We start from the raw sequence: 19,726 nt of genomic DNA, 5'->3' as shown, positions 1-19,726 counted from the left end.
GGCACTGGCTCAGGCCACGGTCACAGCAGTGGAGGCGGAAACAGCAGTGGAACTCAGGAGAGATCTGACAGACAGAGCTGGCAGGATGTGACAGGGGCTGACAAAGTCAGACGTCACGGGTGGCCCCCAAAATGGCCTGAGCTCTTGGCAGAAGGGAGGCTGCTATCAACAGAGAAGAGACGAACAGATGTAGTGGGCTCTATCGAGGGCTCGGTTTGCAGCTTGCTACATTGGAGATGCTTATGTGACAGCCACGTGAGCTGGCTGGACACACAAAGTGGGGTCCATGGGAGGGGTCCGGGCAGGGGTAGAAATCATCCTCGGTGCATGCATGTGGTACTTAAGCCACAGGACTGGATGATCGCCTGCAGACTCCATACAGACAGAGAAGAGAGGTCAGCACACGAGCTCTGGGGCGTCCTGCGCCCTAGACTGGACCCCTGATGCAGATCAGCGACACTGCAGGATTAGGCCAGGCCTTCCTACGGCACCTGGAGGATAAGGGCTGAGTGTGAGTTGGGCTGGCGAGCCCCTTCCGCGGCAGTCAGTGCTCCGCCTGTTCTCCTAGGGACTGCTGTTCCGGAGAAGCCCACCGTGCCCTCTGGTTCTTCCATCAGGCTTTCTCTTGCCATGTCCGTGGGGAGTATTGCCACTTCCAGTGTCCAGTAAGAAAAGGAAGTCAGGAAGAATTCAGAAAGGCAAAACCACTTTCCTGCCTCACCCACACTACTTAGTTCTTTGCCCAAATCTGTTCTTTATTTCTATTTTTCAGATCTCCATCATTCCCAGCCAGACTATGTGCTGCCTGAGGACAGGCCTGGACCCGAGTCCCCACTGTCTATCATAGTCCCAGGACGTGGTTGTTACCCAGTAAATATCCAGTAAATGAATAAACGTTTGTACTAATTTTCTCACATTCTTTCTTCTTTGCTTTCAATTTTATTTTATTAAGGAGATTCTTTTTCAGGCCCTTCTACTTTTCCTGTTGCCAAACATTGCCTAATTCATAGTCTTTCATTGACATTTCTTCTCTGGGGAGACAAAGGGAGAAAAGAAAAGAAAAATTACCCACTCATTTTGTAGAACTTCTCATTCAAATCTAGTCTCTGTGCAAAACGAAGATGCCTTTGAACGCCCCTCAGTACAAACACTACAGGCACAGCTTTTGCAAAGGGTGTGAGTCTGCCCTTCTTCGCTAGGACTTCTTGTACCGTCATTACTAAAATATTTATTCCTGGGAAGTTTCCTCACCATAAATAATACCCATGAGAAGCAACATGACCAGTCATTTGCTTCCCAAGAACGGGGGTGTGTTGCCAAACTCTTCAGAACTGGCTGGGTGCCCAGTGATGTCATATGCAAATTCTATTTTAAAGAAAGAAGCTGTTCATCCAGGAAGTGTGCTTGGGTGTGTGCTCCCTGTGAAAGAGTTCTGTGCGGCAGCACCAAGAGCTGCATGGCATGTTCCCCACATTTCCCAAGTTCATCTACTTTGTTCTTTTCTTTGAGCACTGCATGGTTTTGGGAGCCCTTTTGAAAGGGCCTCCACCATTATAGCACAGGATGCATTACTTGCAAGGTTTCACTGCAATTCCACCCCCCTTTCCTCCTAAAGTATCCACCACCCAGGGGCACCTGGGTGGCTCAGTCGGTTAAGCGTTGGACTTTTGGCTCGGGTCATGATCTCGCAGTTCATGGGCTCGAGCCCCGCGCTGGACTCTGTGCTGACAGCTCGGAGCCTGGAGCCTGATTTGGATTCTGTGTCTCCCTCTCTCTGCCCCTCGCATGCTCGCACTCTGTCTCTTTCAAAAATAAATAAACATTAAAAAATTAATTAATTAAATAAAATAAAGTATCCACCACCTGGAGGTGGTGCCCAAAGAAAGGTTTAAGCACTCCTTGTCCTCTCTTTAAACCTGCCTGGTTAAGTGTTTCTACTAGTTTTGTAAGATCATCCCTTATTTATGAGACTGAATTGGCTTATGCACACTTTTCTTTTTTTTTTTCTTTTCAAAATCTTTTTCATGTTTATTTATTTTTGAGAGAGAGAGAGAGAGGGAGAGAGAGAGAGAGGCAGAGCATGAGCAGGGGAGGGGCAGAGAGAGAGAAAGGGAGACACAGAATCAGAAACAGGCTCCAGGCTCCGAGCTGTCAGTACAGAGCCCGGTGCGGGGCTTGAACTCACAAACTGCAAGATCATGATCTGAGCCAAAGTCGGATGCTTAACCGACTGAGCCACCCAGGTGCCCCTTGCTTTTCTTTTTTAAATCAACATTCAGTTAAAGATTCTTGGAACTTGTGGCTGATTAAAGCTGGATCTTTGAGTGGTAAGTGAAGACAAAGAAAGGAATAGAAAACCTAGATCCAAGGAGTATTCTGGACCTAAAGAAGATGTAGGAATTTAGTACATGCTAACGATATATTTTAAATCACTGGAGACAAGACAGATTATTCCCCAGAATCGTACTGGCACAATAACCTAGACCTTTGTGGGAAAAGGAAGCTGTAATAGTCAAGTGCATGGGCTCTGACATAAGAATGCTGAGGGTCCAATCATTGCTCTGGCACTTAATAACTATATCACTGTGGATATGTTACTTAAATGAAACCCATTAAGTAACTGGGTGGCTCAGTCGGTTAAGCATCCGACGTCAGCTCAGGTCATGATCTCATGGTTCGTGAGTTCGAACCCCGCGTCCAACTCTGCACTCACAGCCTGCAGTCTAGAGCCTGCTTTGATTTTGTCTCCCTTTCTCAATGCCCCTCCCTTGCTTGTGTGCTCTCTCTCAAAAATAAATATTAAAAAAGAAACCAATCAAAAACAGATAAGCTACCCTGTAAAAAAAAACAGACAGATGATATGAATATGTAATTCACGAAAAAACGAAATACCAATAGCCAAAAGAGAATAAAGAAAAACAGGACAATATCATTATTAATTAAATACATGCAAATTAAAAAAGTAATTGTATATGTCTGTATGTGGGTCTGCATGGTATCCAACTGGCAAAGCCTAAAAAGGTCTTAATACCTAGCATTGATAAGAGTTTGAAGAAGCAGGCATTGTTACTCACTGATGGTCAAACAGCACAACTTTGCCAAGGTCATTTGGAAAATACCTATTAGAATTCCAGGGTGCATTCCCTTTGATCCAGAAATTCTATTTCTGGAATTTTGTCCTCTAAATAGTATGCTTGTATATGTGTGTCTGTATACAAAACTGATGTATTTTAAATTTTTTTTTTTTTTTCAACGTTTATTTATTTTTGGGACAGAGAGAGACAGAGCATGAACGGGGGAGGGGCAGAGAGAGAGGGAGACACAGAATCGGAAACAGGCTCCAGGCTCTGAGCCATCAGCCCAGAGCCTGACGCGGGGCTCGAACTCCCAGACCGCGAGATCGTGACCTGGCTGAAGTCGGACGCTTAACCGACTACGCCACCCAGGCGCCCCTAAAACTGATGTATTTTAAAGAGGGTTCATTGTGGTATTGTTAATATCTAGGAAAAATGAAAACATGAAATGTTTTCCGTGAAGTGTCCAAATGTCCGTGAAAAAGAATCAGAAAATTCAATCGTGGTGCATTTCCACAAAGGAGTACTATGAAACTGTGAAAAGGATAAGATAGATCTATGTGCTGCCATGGAAGAATATCCAAAAAATACTGAGTGAAAAAGCCCATTTCAGAATAGCATGTGCGCACAAACACCTCTGGAAGACGGGTGTGCGAGTGTGCAACCGTGCCAGTCTGCGCTCCCTTTAGAAGGCTCTGCCTCAGGACCGTAGCTGACTGACAGCCTCCGCTGCTGCCCCTTTCCATCCGCTGCACGTTCAAACCCCAGCTCACAGTCCCCACAGGCTGCTTCCAGCAGATGATCGGGCCAAACTTTTTCTGCTCAACAGGGGACTCCTCCAATAGGCAACATTTGATCTACATCTCCCCACTGGCCTGGGCAAAACATTCTCAGAACTGCATTGTAGGTGGAAGCCCTTCCCTCTCAATCTTCCTTCTTCCCTGTCACCTTGCATGGGATTTGCAGGCTTTCTCTGCCTCTTCCCGCTCCCTTGTCCCTTTATCCCTCACCAGGGCATTTCCCCCAAATCTCTTGTACCTCCATTTCTGCCTTGCTGTCTTCTACTTCAAGGATCCAAACTGGCCCCCAAAGACACACCCAACTAGTAACACTTACAAATTTAGAGCTGGGATGGAGTAAAGGAGGTGAGCAGGATGGAAATTATGGTCAAATCTGGGGGCGCCTGGGTGGCGCAGTCGGTTAAGCGTCCGACTTCAGCCAGGTCACGACCTCGCGGTCCGTGAGTTCGAGCCCCGCGTCAGGCTCTGGGCTGATGGCTCAGAGCCTGGAGCCTGTTTCCGATTCTGTGTCTCCCTCTCTCTCTGCCCCTCCCCCGTTCATGCTCTGTCTCTCTCTGTCCCAAAAATAAATAAACGTTTGAAAAAAAAAAAAAAAAAAAGAAATTATGGTCAAATCTCTCAAGTTATGTAATTCTGCAACATAAAGCATTCTTTACAACATGTGCGTGTTTTACACATATTTACATATGCAAGTAGTGGCAATTCCATTACTTTCAGATTTGAACCATATATCCCAACAGGGTTAAACCAGTTGACAATAGTTTTTGATTCAAATCCAAACCATACTTGTCAAATAGACCTAAAAAGAGGTGGTGGTTGTTGTTGTTGTTTTTAAGTTTATTTATCTTGAGAGAGAGAAAAGGAGAGAAAGAGAGTGCGAGCAGGGGTGGGGCAGAGAGAGATGGAGAAAGAGAATCCCAAGCAGGTTCTGTGCTGTTAGCGCGGAGCCCAACAAGGGGCTTAATCCCAAGAACTGTGAGATCATGACCCAAGCCAACAGTCATATGCTTAACTGACTGAGCCACCCAGGGGACCCAAAAAAGATTGGTATTTTTTAAGTACTGGATCAGCCTACAAGCATGTCGTGTGTTTCTGTACAAAAACGTGATCTCTCAGGTCCTGAGAAAATATAGGGGCTTTAAAAATGCATTTTCAATTACAGAAAGTAATCAGTGTCCTGGGTAGAAAAACATACTGCCATTCCCTTCTGACAGACCAGCATACTAAGGAATGTGAAGTGACCTTGCTCAAAGCCCCCCATTGGACAGATGGAGAACAGAAAGAGGTGACCAAGAGATCACATGACATATGAAAAGTTTACTCACATGACAGCATAGCTTCTGTTGACGTACAACATCTACTGTTCTCACACAGTAGGAGCTAATTCCATGTTTTCCAAGGGTTCTTTTTATCTTACATTTTTCCAAGTGTTACTTACATCTTACATTTTTCTATTTGGTAAGACACTTGAAATTATGGCTTTTTAGTTGACTTTAGATTTCATACTCAGACTGGATGTATTTTATGTGGCAATCGTCATCTTAAGACAACAGTTTTAAATAATCCAGAGTTGATTGCCTCAGTGATTTCAGATCTAAGACTAGAACTTGGTATTATATTTAGTGCCCTATTAACCCTCTGTCCTTAAAAAAAAGAAGAAGAAAGGAAGGAAGGGAGGGAGGGAAGAAACAACACAACAATAATTTAGTTCAAGTTCTCTTACGTGCAAGTTCTCTAGCATATAATATTAAAAGAAAGCAATTTACAAGTCCTGTCAACCACATTTAATCCAATAGGAAATACTATCACCAGCAGTATGATTTTAAATACCAGTGAAAGATTATATACTCAAAGCGTGGAGGAAGACCCGTAGCACTGACATCACCGAAGAGACTAGAAATGTAAAATCAGCCACACATTAGAGCTACCGAATAAAAATTTGTATTTAAAAAAGAATCCCTAGCGGATGTCACATGCACACCCAAGTTGGAGAAATACTACCATATTCAATAGCTGTTACATATTTTTGTCTCCCAGGATACTACTGATACAGAAAGGAAACATTTACTGGTTCCTTCTACGATGAGGTGCACTGCAGAGGCCATACTAGGATATGAAAGTAAATGTGAAAATGATCCTAGCCAGCACGAAGTGGACCCCAGCTCCCTGCCAGGTGCTGTGCTATGTGATCTGCATGAGTTTATTAACTGAATCTTCACAAGAGTCTTAGGAAAGAAATTCAGTTATCATCCACTTACACAGGTGAGGAAACAAAAGCTCACAAGGTTAAAAGTTAACTTTGACACAGGGCGACATCGTTCTTCCAGAACTTGAAGTCCAGGTGAGTCAGTCCCCAGATCACAGTGCTTTTCCAAACACACTGCTTCCTCCAGAGTTGGAGCTCAGACCAGAATGGACATTAAGGCATAAAGAATTATTAACAATTATAAACCCTTAGAAACCCAAGAAAATCCAAAGAGAAATTCCAACAGGAATTTTTTTTTTTTTAACTTGGCGAGCTATTTGTAAAGTTTATACAAAAGAGAAAATGACATGGGGCGCCTGGGTGGCTCAGTCGGTTAAGCATCCGACTTCGGCTCAGGTCATGATCTCAGGCTTGTGGGTTCGAGCCCCGCGTCGAGCCCCGTGTTGGGCTCTGTGCTGACAGCTCAGCTCTGGGAGCCTACTTCCAATTCTGTGTCTCCCCCTCTCTCTGCACCTCCCCTGCTCGTGCTGTGTCTCTCTCTGTCTCTCAAAAAATAAATGTTAAAAAAAAATTTTTTTTTAAACTTCTGTGTAGCAAAAGATAGTTAAAAACAAAAACATTATGAATGGATAAGTAAAAGTGGTGTATGCATACAACAGAATATTATCTATTCTTAAAAAGGAAAAAAAAATCTGTTACTTGATACAACATGGATGGTCTTGGGGACATTTTGCTAAGTGAATTAAGTCAGTCACAAAAAGACAAATGCTATACGATTCCTCCAATCCCTGTGAGGTGCCTGGAGTAGTCGAATTCATAGGGACAGAAAGTAGAATGCTGCTTACAGGGGGCTGGGGTCGGGAGAAGTGGGAGTTACTGTTTAATGGGCATAGAGTGTCAGTTTTGCAAGGTGGAAAGAATTCCAAAGATGAACAGTGCCAATGGGTGCACAACAATAAGGGTGTACTTAGTAACACTGACCTGTACACTTAAAAATGATTAAAATGGTAAATTTTATATTATGTATTTTACGACCAAAAAATTGGGGGGTGGGGAGAGAATCACACTAGAAGAAATATTGAAATAATCTACAACAGACAAAGGGTTAAGATCCTGAATAGGTATAGAGCTTCTGCGATTCATAGGAATAGGAAAAAGCAACTCAACAGAAAAATGAGAGGGGCGCCTGGGTGGCTCAGACAGTTAAGCCTCTGAGTTTGGCTCAGGTCATGCTCTCACGGTTTGTGAGTTTGAGCCCCATGTCGGGTTCTGTGCTGACAGCTCAGAGCCTGGAGCCTGCTTCGGATTCTGTGTCTCCCTTTCTCTCTGCCTCTCCCATGCTCATGCTCTGTCTCTCTCTCTCAAAAAAATAAACATTTAAAAAAATAGAAGAAAAATGGGCAAAGGACATGAACAGAAGACGCACATGACCATAAATATTAAGAGAAATTAAAGTGCAGTAATAATAAGCAAAATACAAATTAAAATGCCATATTCATTCATTTACCAGATTTGCAAATTTAAATGGAAAAAAAAAAGATAATGGCTGATGTTAGGAAGGATGAGGGAAGCAGATTCTCATGCACTAAATTTAAATCAGTACCTGGGGTGGGAGGCAGTGCTATGATTTGAAGAACTGTATCAAGTGAAAAAATGGACAAACCCTTGGACCCTAGAACTCTATTTCACAGATATATTCAGGCTTACACACAAAGATGAGTGCAGTCTTTCCTAAAGTACTGCTGCTAATGTTGAATAATTTGAAATCATCCAAATATCCATCAAGAAGGGAAAAAATGGATAAATTATGTTTCTAATTTAGAATAACATGTACCCTTTAACAAAAGGTTTGTACTGACATGGAAAGATCCCTAAGACCTGGATAATGAAAAAGTAAGCTACACAATATATAGTAAGATCTCATTTACATACATTAAGATATATGTATCTGTACATATTATGCAAATGCACAGAAAAGAAAACAAAATCATGGAATGGTATTTACCAAATGTAACCATCCCTCTTCTGAGAATAAGAGTGATCATGGTAGTTCCACATTTCATTCCATATACTTCTCTATTTTTTTTTTAATTTTGCTTAATTTTTAATGTTTATTTATTTTTGAGAGGAAGAGAGACCGAGCACGAGTGGAGGAGGGGCAGAGAGAGAGGGAGACACAGAATCCGAAGCAGGCTCCAGGCTCCCAGCTGTCAGCACAGAGCTGGACACGGGGCTCGAACCCAAGAACCACAAGATCATGACCTGAGCTGAAGTCAGATGCTTAACCGACTGAGCCACCCAGGCGCCCCTACACTTCTCTATTTTTTTGAATAAGAATATAGTCAGTTATTACTTGAGTTGCTTTTAAAACATAAAAATGAAATTCGGACAACCTGGAATATATAAATGTTGAGAAGCCAGTACAGTTGATGCTTGAACAATGCCAGTTTAAACTGCATGGGTCCACATACACACAGATTTTTTTCAATAAATACAATACAGAATTGTAAATGTAGTTTCACTTCCTTATGATGTTCTTAAGAACATCTCCCTTTCTCTAACCTACTTCATTGTAAAAACATAGTATACATAACGTGCACAATGTGTTAATCAACTGTGTTATCGGGTCAACAGTAGGCTATTGGCAGTTAAGTTTTGGGGGACACAAAAGTTCTATGTGGATTTTTAGGCACCCCTACCACCCGTGCTGTTCAAGGGCCAACTGCAGAACTAAAATGAGAAGGGAAGGAAGGCTGTGAAGCCAATAACACAGCTGTTGGGAAAGAAACTCACTTTATGCAGCTACAAAGAAGCCTGCTTGGAGGGAAGGATATTTCTCACAATATTCTATTTGTTTGATTTTTCCCCATTTTACTTTTTTTTTAAATCAAGGAGGACTTCCTTTTCCAGGGGAAAGAGGGCCAAGTCTCCCTGTTCCTGTAATTGAGCAAGATGACACTCAGGAAGATTTCCTTCTACCCGAGCCAACAGTGCCCCAGCCCAGTTCCCACAGGAAAACATCTCCTTCCTCTTGTGGAAGGATATTACCACTGATTTCTCTTTCAAAGCCATAGTTTTCCTGACTCGGTTCCTTTTCTAAGACAAAAGTGCTATAAGAATCATCAGAGACTCTGGCACACCTACATGTGCATCTCTGTAGGTGTTCCTGGCCCTTCAGGTTAAAGAAAGGGGTAGAAAGAGAGACCCAGTGCGTAAGTACTTTCCCCAATGTGGCCTGAGTGGGACACTGTCAAGGTGACCTTTGATACAAAAGGCTCAGACATATTTGCTGGGACAACATGAGGCAGAAGCAGGACCAAGATGTAAGTCACAAGGAGACAAGTTATAGCTGAGAATTAACTTTGTCTGGCAATGAAATATTAGGTGGTGAGCTCCCCGGCACTATTAGCTTCTAATAGTACTGAATGCTACCAGGGCAGATACAAATTGAGCACAACCTGAAGATTCTAAACAGGCAGCTGAAGTTGGAGTCCAGTGTTTTTAATAAGCTCCAAGGATTGGGGCCCTTCAGCCTCCAGGGTGCATTTTAAAGCAGCCCAGGAGGGAGACAAAGTAGGACAGTAATGAAGCACCACCCCCAGAACCACTCCAAAAAGAGTCCTAGAGTTTGAGGCACAGCATAGTGGTTATAAGGAGACTCCAAGCCAATTCCTGACTCTCACCTGTTAGCTGTGTGACCACAGACAAGTTACAGAACTTCTCTGGGCCTTGGTTTCCTCACTGATAAAACGAGAATGACAGAGCTATTCCCTCCCTCACTGGTAAAGCTTAAACGAGCTGGCATATGTAAAGTACTCAGAACAGTGCCTGGTCCATCGTATGAACCATTATTATTTTGCAGAGAAGGAAACTGAGGCTGAGGCGATGATTAACTTCACCCCAGTCCCAACGTCAGCTTTAGACTTGGGCATAACACCCAAAGCTTCTTTCCTTCCTGTTCAAATCAAATATACCATCTTTATTTCTATGGGATCCTCTACATGGACCCCCACTTTTACTCCTCTTGAGTTGGAGCATAAGTTCAGTCCCAAAGAGTCTTGGAGCCTGTCGGTTACCAAGTGGCCTTTCTCAGTGGCACCTCAGTGGCACTCAGTGGCGCCTCTCACCGCAGGCAGGCAGGCAGGATGCATGCGTGCATGGCTGGGCTGATGAAAGACAGGCCAAGGACCATCAAGAAAGTACTCATGGTGTCAGGGCCAAAGCCCTGGGCTACGGGATTTCGGAGTCACCGCAGCCAGTTTTTCGGTCTTGGACAAGTTACTGAACCCCTTCATGCAGGGTGGAGGCGGGGGGCGTTTGAGTTTGCAAGTTTCCCGCCGCTCAACCGGCCAGCTCCGCGCCCCCTCCATTCGAGTGGAGGAGGAGGATAGGTGTCTGTCCCGCGCTCCCGCACCACCGCACCCCCGGGATGTCCTCGCTGCACACCGGCGTGAGCGCCGCCCACTTCCAGGTGTAAACAGAGGCCAGCAGGAGGGACACCACCGACAACTCCGAGTGGAGGGAACTTTGGCGGGGGGTGGGGGGGTTGGGGAATACAATTAACTTCCGTGGTGATGTGTTGGGAGAGAAGCAAAGGTGGATTAAAGTGGGAATTTTAATTCAACACACATTCCCGTCTACTGAGAAAGAAGCGACGGGACTGTGAACTTCCAAGCAGGGAAGGAAACGCCGCGACGGACCCAGCATTGTGCGCTCTGGAAAGAATTACTCTTTACAAGTTACGCACCAGGCAGGCGGGCCAGAGGCGGGGAGCCCTCAAAGCACCGGCTCGGAGCGGGTCGAACGGTGAGCCAAAGCAAACGCGGGGCGGAGGCGGCGCGGGGCGGGTCAGGCAGGCGGCCGTGCGCCGTGCCGCGTCCAGGCGGGCAGACCCCGGGAAGGGGCTTGCAAAGCCGTCCGATCCTTCCGGACGCCGCGCCGGGTCCGCTCGCGGGCAGGGCTGGCGGGGCGCAGGGAAGGCTGCCGCGGGGCGCGGAGGAGAGCGAGCGGGCGGCGGGGTGGCAGGGCGGCGGGGGTACTCACCCCGCGGGCGGGCGGACGGCTCCAGGCCGGGTCCTGGGCGGCGCGGGGCCGCGGGTGCGGACGCCGGTGTGGACGTGCAGGGGCGGCCCCGCGCCGGGACTATGAATCAGCTGCGGGGCGAGCGCCGAGGGGCGGGAGTTACGGGAAAGCCGCGGGGGAGGGCAGAGGGCTGAGGACTTTTGCAATTTCCCGTCCTGCTGCGCACTCTTGGCACTCCTGGGACCCACAGGAATTCTCCCCCTTTTGGTCCCGGGGGGGAAGCGGCCGGGACCCTGCGGGAGGCGGCCGGGACCCCGCGGAGGTGCGGCCCCGGGCCTCGGCGGGCGGGCGGGCGGGGAGCGGTGGGAAAGGAAGTGGGAGAGGCCTGGGAAGGAACAGGGGAACCCACGGCTCCGCGGGAGGCGTCGCGCGCCCAACACTCCTGCCCCGGCCGGCGGGCCCCGCAGCGGCGGGACGCCGAGGCCTGCCGAGGGCCCCGGGACCTGGTGTGACCGCGCGAGGCCACTTGTTATCCCAAGCGAGGGGGCGGAACCCTGGGCTCCCCGGCAGAAAATCTTTGGGCAGAAGACGAGTGCTTCAGCCAAACTTCGGGCTGTGTTTCCACTAGGCGGTCAGAGAGACGAAAAGGTGTTTGGACAATTAGTCCTAGGACCCTGGCTCTGGTCCGGGTTTTGAAATGCGCCGAGTTTCATCTGTAGCAACAGTCCTGAAGCTTTTGTGTCACAGAAAGCTGTGTCTGCTACAACTTGCTTTTCCTCTTAAAAATGCCATCCAGGGGCGCCTGGGTGGCTCAGTCGGTTAAGCGTCCGACTTCGGCTCAGGTCATGATCTCACGTTCCGTGAGTTCGAGCCCCGCGTCGGGCCCTGTGCTGACAGCTCAGAGCCTGGAGCCTGTTTCAGATTCTGTGTCTCCCTCTCTCTGACCCTCCCCCGTTCATGCTCTGTCTCTCTCTGTCTCAAAAATAAATAAACGTTAAAAAAAAATAAAAAAAAAATGCCATCCACTCTTTGAAATTCACATTTCAAATACTGGGCCTTTGAAATACCTATGGGGCCTCTCTTTATGATGGGACTATGGAGAGCCCCTGTGGTCTTTGGAGCTGTTGTGGAGATCATCCTAACACTGCCCGGTTGGGGAAGGTCAGGGAAGAGACACGACCTCCAGTTGACCCTTGAGCTGCGCTTGGGCAATCTGCGCTTCTCATCCCTTCCCCTGTCCTTGGAAAGTGGGTTCTGCTTGCCTTTTGGGCTCTTAGGGGATGCTCCATGGACATAACCTTGAGATAGTGACATAGTGTTGAGAACACCTGCAGGGTACACGTGACTAAACCTAGTTAAGATCTCTGCATAAACTCTTAAGGTTTGGCAGAGGGGTGCAGGGATGGCTCATCTTGTTACCACTCAAGTCTCCTATGTAAGTTCCCTTTGCTTGTTAGAACTGTACCTAACTACAGGGTCGCTTCGGTGGCTCAGTCAAGCATCTGACTCTTCAGCTCAGCTCAGGTCTTGATCTCAGGGTTGTGAGTTCAAGCCCCACCAGTTGGGACCCACACTGGGCCCTACTTAAAAAAAAAAAAGATAGCATCTACCAGCTTGAGTGGCCAGTGTCTCTCATAGGTCTCTCCCTGCCCTCCAAGTACTGGCCAGTTTCAGATTTCACCTGGGAAGCTCCCAAGAGGGTCTGGGATCCACATGCTGCTCCTGTGACCAGCTAGGACCCAGAGAAGAGAGCAGTGAGGCTCTGGGGTCTGGAGGACTCACCTGGATGCCTGACAGTTTGCAGGATTATTCATGGGGCCTTGCTAGGCCTGTTCTGGTCGGTTTTAGGGACACTGGGAAGTGTCATGATTGCCAAGGACTGTAGGAGGGGAAGAAACCCAAGAATGATTAAGAAGGATTGCGCATGCATCATATCTTATCTTAGAATCACTTCTTGATTGGGTGGCTCAAAATATTGTCGGAATCAGCCTAAATGTTACTTCTGTGTTTGTGCGCAGTTTTTACTCTTCCCCAGTGGCACCCCAGGGAAAGAATTTTGTTTTAGGCCCAAATACATTTACTGCCTAATAGTGCCACAAAGACCATGGTACAGAGTAAATATTTGATGATAATGAAGAGAAGGTACTTTTGTCTAAATAAACATACGGTCCTTTGCCACACCTCAGTACTTCCGAGTCCATTAGTTTTGCTATCTGCATGGCTCTGGAAACTACCAATCCAGATCCCAAAGGGCTGGAAAAGCTTTCTGATTCTATATTTCAGTGAGTGAGAAAAAAAAAAAAAGTTAATTTCTTCTTTACAGAAACTATTCACAATCTCTTAGGAACAGATGAGATGCCAACTTAAAAAAATACTGTGTGAACTTTTCTGCAAAGTGAGTCTTATCTTACTTTGAGCTCCTATTACAAAGGAAGGAAACCAAGTTGCAAAAAATTCCAGGCTGTTGGTTCCATGCTTGGGAGTGCCTGTGAATTTCAAAGCAGGGCCCCATTAGGGGAGGGCAAGGAAAGACCAAAGAAAGAGGAAGACCATTCCAGGTTGGTAGGTAGCAGATTTTATAAGCAAAGGGGCTCATGCACTAGGCTTGTCTTGGGCGGCTACAAGACGAGTAGGTCTCCACACCCGCCAGCCAGAATCTTAAGAGTTAGAAGCCTTGCCTGGGTTCAGTCAGTGTAGAGGCCAGATGATCTCAGTAACACATTGCTCTCTTAAGGCAGTGTCCTTGAAGTGGCCTCACTGTGGGCAGAACATACATTTCAAGGACAGAGAAGGGGATAGGAGCCTCTGCTTCCCTAGGTCCAGTTCATGGGTCAACCGGACGTCACGTCTTCTCTTTGACCTACTCCTACAGGTGCCCACATATAATTCATTTATTTTGAGTACCATTCTGATATCTTAAATTTATCCCTTTCTAGAGTCTCGTTGCTATAGCACCTGTAAATTTGTGATCGTACCCTTAGGATGATATATTAGGTTGAATAGTGTCTTCCAAAAATTCATGTCGAGCCAGAACCTCAGAATATGACCCTATGTGGAAATATTTTTGTAGGTTAAATCAAGTTAAGATGAGGTCCTATTAATCCAATGACTGCTGTTCTTATGGGAAGAGAGAAATTTGGACACAGACAGCCAGAAAGAACACCATGTGAGTACTGACGCAGAGACTGGAGTCATCCTGCCACAGGCCAAAGAGTGCCAAGACTTGGTGGCCACGGCAGAAGATAGGACAAGGGTACACAACACATTCTCGCTCTGAGCCCCTAAGAGGGAACTCACCCTGCCAGCACCTTGATTTCAGACGTCTGGGCTCTAGAACTGGGAGAGAACGAGTTGTTCTAAGCCACTAAATTTGTGGTCATTTGTTATAGCTGCCCTAGAAACTGATACATAAGTATGCATGACATACATATCCCAAAGGTTAGTTTGGAAAGTTGGCCTAAACACAGCTGAAATGAGAAAAGATTAAAAAAATACCAAGGGCATATTGAGCCAAGGGCTGAAATACCCTTCCCTGTTGAGCGTTGACAAGATTTGGTTGGGAAAATACGTATTTATTGGGCTCCATTTGACTCTGCTGTTCCCTCCTCCTTCTGATTTCAGTAGCACAACACACTCCACACCCCCCCCCCCTTCCCAGACTTTCTTCCCCGTCACTTTCTCGGGCTTCTTGTGTCCGGGGCTCCATCCTTGACATTCTTCTCTGAATCCAGTCTCCCAAATGAACACATCTGTGCTCCTGAATTCAGTGATCACTTGTGCATCGAGGACCCTGGATCTTTCTTCCTGTTGCAGTAATTTCCTCTGAATTCCAGGCCATCTTATTCGTATGTCAAAATCAATTTGTCCAAGTTAAACCCTTGACTTTTCCCCCATGTGATTCTCTTATACTGAGGGAACAGCCCAACCTTTAATTTAGATACTACATTGAAAGGCCTGTGAATGACCTTTGATCTGTCCTCCCTCATCATCCATCATCCACCAGGTCTCACCTGTGTAACCATCATTGGAGAGGCACCAGGGGGATGTATCCCTACTCTATCCAACTTCTCAAAGGAAAAATAGTCCCATAACTGTCAGGAAAACTATATAGACACTAACATGGGTATAGATATATGAAATCAGCTATGTCAGTTGTGAAATATAATCATGATTCTGTTGTTCAACTACTATAAATATCTAAAATTACATGCTTGGCAGTGTTTGGTAGCCAAACTAATGGAGTTGGAAAGAGCCGGGAATTTTCTGAAGAAAGTAGCTTCATCCGGTAAGCAGTAGATGCGAATTTGTAATTGCCCTCACGGACAAGAATTCTCTATTTGGGGGGCAATATGTCACATTTGATATTTTAAAGATACACTTAAAAATTTTTTTAATGTTTATTTATTTTGAGAAAGAACGTAAGCATGAGCAGGGAAGGATTAGAGAGTGAGAGAAGGGAAGCATAAGCAGGCTTCACGCTGTCAGCACAGAGCCCAGTGCGGGGCTCCAACCCACAAACCATGAGATCATGACCTGAGCAGAAATCAAGTCTGATGCCTAACTGACTGAGCCACCTAGGCGCCCCAAAAGATTCACTTTTAGGTCTGAAAGTATGCTGCTGTCATGATGCTGCTTAAGACATGATTGTGGATGATGCCAACATCACTTCTAAGGAAACTCAGTGGAAATTAAAGTGTTCTTTTGTAAATGTATTCCCGTGAAAAACCGAATAGGCCTCCAGAAAAAAATTTTTAATCTACAATATGTCATAAAGTTTGATTAGTTAAGGGACAGCTATCACTTCCAACTTTACATACATAAAATAGAGCCAGCAACGATGAAGCAAGGTGTTGAGTGTTCAAGAACCACATGGAACTTTCACAGTTTATAATTCAGGGGATTATAAGGGGATTCCTTATAATGAATTCCTAATTATGAATTGCTTTCCTTTCAATATCTGCTAAGTGAATTTCAGTGAGGGATAACGTTATCCTTAATAGTTCTAAAGGAGTTTTTTTGTTTGAACTACATATTACTTGAAGATTGATGGATGGATTAATTGACCAATTTCACGCAATCTACCCTCTCCTGGATATTGTAACGTGTTCACACTGTGTTCTAGAAATCATCAGCAATCAGATAATGGGAGAACTTTTCTTTTTTTCCCATGGGCTTTAGGGAGAATGTTGAATCTGTGTTTGTTTCGATATCTGCTTTTATTCTCTTGGCTTGTGTTTATGAGAATTAATAAATATGAGAGCAGTCATTAAGGATAGAACACTAATACGACGGCAGGAGTACTTAGAGAGAATTTGATGGGGATTTTTGGGACTTTCGAAAACTGTTTGCCAACCTTAATCCAAAATAAGTCTATAGTCACATCTATATTTTGAACAGCATCTCTTACAGACAGTGTGTAGTTGGGACTTTTGAAAAAAAAATCATTCTGGTAGTCTCTACGTTTCAATTTGATAGAGAGTGGTTAGCATATTTACATTTAAGGCATTCATTGATATGATTGGGTTTAGCCTACCATTTTACTGTATGTTTTTAGCTTTGTTCCCTCTGGTTTTTATCCTCGTATTTGTCATTTTCTGCCTTATTTTACGTTAGTCGAATATTTTTTAGTTCTATTTTATTTGCCTTTGTTTTTTTGTTCTTCCTCTTTGCGTGATTTTTTTCATGTTTTCTCTGTGAATCACAATATATAAACCCTTAACTCTCAGTGTCTACTTGAGATAATATTGTACTACTTCCCTTCATTTAACCACACCACCTGCCCTTTATGTTGTAGTCATAAATTGTATTATATCTTTGACAGAATGAAGCCTGCAACATGATATATATGTTAAAGAAATCAAGAGGACAAATAGTCTTGTGTATTTACCCACGTATTTACCTTTCCCAATATTCTTCAGTCCTTATCCCAAAGATTTAAGCTTCCCTCTGATCTCATTTTCTTAATCCTGAAGAACTTCCTTTAGCATTTTTGTTTTAGTTCAGGTCCATTGGAGTCCATTCTCTTAAGTTTTCTTTTATTTTGAAATGTCTGCACCTCATTTCATCCTTGAGGGATATTTTTGCTGGATATAGGATTTGGGGTTGACGACTTCTTTATTCCAACAATTTAAAGATGTTGTTCTATGGTTTTCTGGCCTTCACTGTTTCTGATGCATCATCAATTATTCAAATCACTGGGTATATAATGTATTGGTTTCCATTATTCATCCTGCCTGGCATTTATTGAGCCTCTCGAATTTGAAAACTTGTCTCTTACCAAATTTGAGCAATTTTCAGTATTTCTTCAAATGTTTTTTTCTGCTTCATTTTCTTTCTCATCTCCTCCTGAGACTCCAGTTATGAATATGTGAGGCTTCTTCATATGATCCCAAATGCCCGTGTGGCTCTATTAATTTTTTTAAAGAAGGCTCCACGCCCAACATGGGCTCAAACTCACAACCCTGAGATCAAGTGTCAGTCACGTGCTCTACCAGCTGAGCCAGCCATGTGCCCCTCTATTAATTGTTTTAAATATTTTTGTCTGAATTTTTCAGACTAGATCATTTCTGTTGAGCTATCTTTAAGTTTGCTGACTCCTTTCCCACCATCCTCATTCTACTATTAAATCTATGCAGTAAATTTTGTTGAAAAGATGTATATTTCAGGGTGCCTGGGTGGCTCAGTTGGTTGAGTGTCTGACTTGATTTCATCTCGGGTCCTGATACCAGGTTGGTGGGATCGAGACCTGTGTTGGGCTCTGTGCTGGCTGTGAAGCCTACTTGGGATTCTTGCTCTCTCTCTCTCTCTTTCTCTTTCTCTCTCTCTCTTTCTCTCTCTCTCCCTCTGCCCCTTCCCTGCTGTCTTTCTCTCTGTCTCTGAAAAAAAAAAAATGCATATTTCAGGGGCACCTGGCTGGCTCAGTCAGTTGAGCATTAGACTCTTGATTCAGCTCAGGTCGTGATCTCACAGTTTGTGGTTTTGGACCCCACATTGGGCTCTGCACTGGTGGTGTGGAGCCTGCTTGGGATTCTCTCTCTCTCCCCCTCTCTCTCTCTGCCTCTCCCCTGCTGGCACTTGCATGCTCTCTCTTTCTCAAAATAAATAAACTTAAAAAAAAAAAAGATGTACATTTCAGTGCTAGAATTTTTATTTATTTATTCTTTTAAAAAATATTTTTTGTTTCCTTACTGATACTTCCTATTTTTTAGTTCATTACAGGCATTATTTTCTTTACCTCATTGAGCATAGATATAATTACTGCTTTTTTAAAGCATTGCTTGATTATTCTAATATTTAGATAATAGTGGAATCAATCTGTGTTGATTGTTTCTCTTATGAGGAGAGATCACATTTTCCTGGTTTGTTTGTATGTTTGTTTATTTATTGGTTGTCAAATAATTTTGGATTATAACCTGGACATTGTAAATATTATGTGATGAAGACTGGATTCTGTTATATTCCACCAATGGCATTCTTTTTAGAATGTTCCATTCTTTTTAAATGGACAAATCACATGGTTAGACTCAAGCTGCAAACTTGATGCTACTTACCATGAGTAGTAGCTCTAGTCTGAGTTCAGTTTTTGGGGGCTGAGCTGGGCTGTTTTGAGTTTGCTTTGCATAAGCACGGCTCAGACGGTATGCATGATGTAGGCTTTAAACACAGCTTCTTGGGGCGCCTGGGTGGCGCAGTCGGTTAAGCGTCCGACTTCAGCCAGGTCACGATCTCGCGGTCCATGAGTTCGAGCCCCGCGTCAGGCTCTGGGCTGATGGCTCAGAGCCTGGAGCCTGTTTCCGATTCTGTGTCTCCCTCTCTCTCTGCTCCTCCCCCGTTCATGCTCTGTCTCTCTCTGTCCCAAAAATAAATAAACGTTGAAAAAAAAAAAATTTAAACACAGCTTCTTCCTGTCTAGCTCTCTTTTCTGTGATTTCCCTCCTTTCCAAAAGGTATGGTTGCCCCAAACTCTGACCTCTGGTTCTTCTAGCCAGAAATATTATGTATTTTCTAACAGTGAGGGGTCAATTGCACAGACTTGGGCAAGTCTGAGACTAAGGGTTATAAAACCGGGGAAACTGCGTCTTTCCCCTCCTCCCAAGTGTTGCTGCCCTCCTCCCCACTCTGAATTATTCTGCTGTAGATTATTCTCCACTGCATTTATGAAGTTTATTTATTTATTTTGAGAGAGAGAATGCGTGAGCAGGGTGAGGCACAGAGAGAGAGAGAGAGAGAGAGAGAGAGAGAGAGAGAATCCCAGCCCAGAGTCCAGCCTGATGAATGGCTTGATCCCAGGAACCATTAGATCATGACCTGGGCTGAAATCAAGAGTCAGACACTTAATTGACTAAGCCACCCAGGCGCTTCAATGTCCTCTGCACTTAAATGTGTTTTTTAAAAATATATTTTCTTTCAAAAAATTTTTTGAGGGGTTTATTTATTTTTGAGAGAGAGAGACAGACAGAAGAGTGCAAGTGGGGGAGGGGCAGAGAGAGAGGGAGACACAGAATCTGAAGCAGGCTCCAGGCTCTGAGCTGTCAGCACAGAGCCCGACGCGGGGTTCGAGCTCACGAACCACAAGATCATGACCTGAGCTAAAGTTGGATGCTTAACAGACTGAGCCACCCAGG

The 19,726-nt window shown here is 44.8% G+C and overlaps 1 protein-coding gene and 1 long non-coding RNA gene across 7 annotated transcripts in view; one reads left to right on the top strand and one right to left on the bottom strand.

Moving 5' to 3' along the window:
* Nucleotides 1-11,271, bottom strand: part of OSMR (oncostatin M receptor) — a 52,428-nt gene extending 41,157 nt beyond the window's left edge. Inside the window, exon 1 of one of the 4 annotated variants that reach the window (XM_086677568.1) lies at nt 11,124-11,271. The gene's annotated coding sequence lies outside the window, so the exon portion shown is untranslated. Of the gene's footprint in view, nt 1-1,072; nt 1,963-10,827; nt 11,061-11,123 lie in introns of those variants that run through there. The other 3 variants (XM_086677544.1, XM_086677550.1, XM_086677557.1) reach the window with 3 other exon arrangements.
* The window catches only part of LOC147584079 (uncharacterized), a 155,880-nt gene continuing 146,766 nt past the window's right edge, over nt 10,613-19,726 (top strand). For 2 of the 3 annotated variants that reach the window (XR_015240855.1, XR_015240854.1), the window contains exon 1: nt 10,613-10,886. This is a non-coding gene — a long non-coding RNA (uncharacterized LOC147584079). The remainder of the gene's footprint in view (nt 10,887-19,726) is intronic. The other variant, XR_015240852.1, reaches the window with a different exon arrangement.

This window comes from Puma concolor, chromosome A1, assembly GCF_028749965.1.
Source record: "Puma concolor isolate L17-30 chromosome A1, mPumCon1.1.hap2, whole genome shotgun sequence".
NCBI lineage: Eukaryota > Metazoa > Chordata > Mammalia > Carnivora > Felidae > Puma > Puma concolor.
The sequence above is the reverse complement of the archived record's forward strand: the minus strand, read 5'-3'. Positions and strand labels throughout refer to the sequence as shown.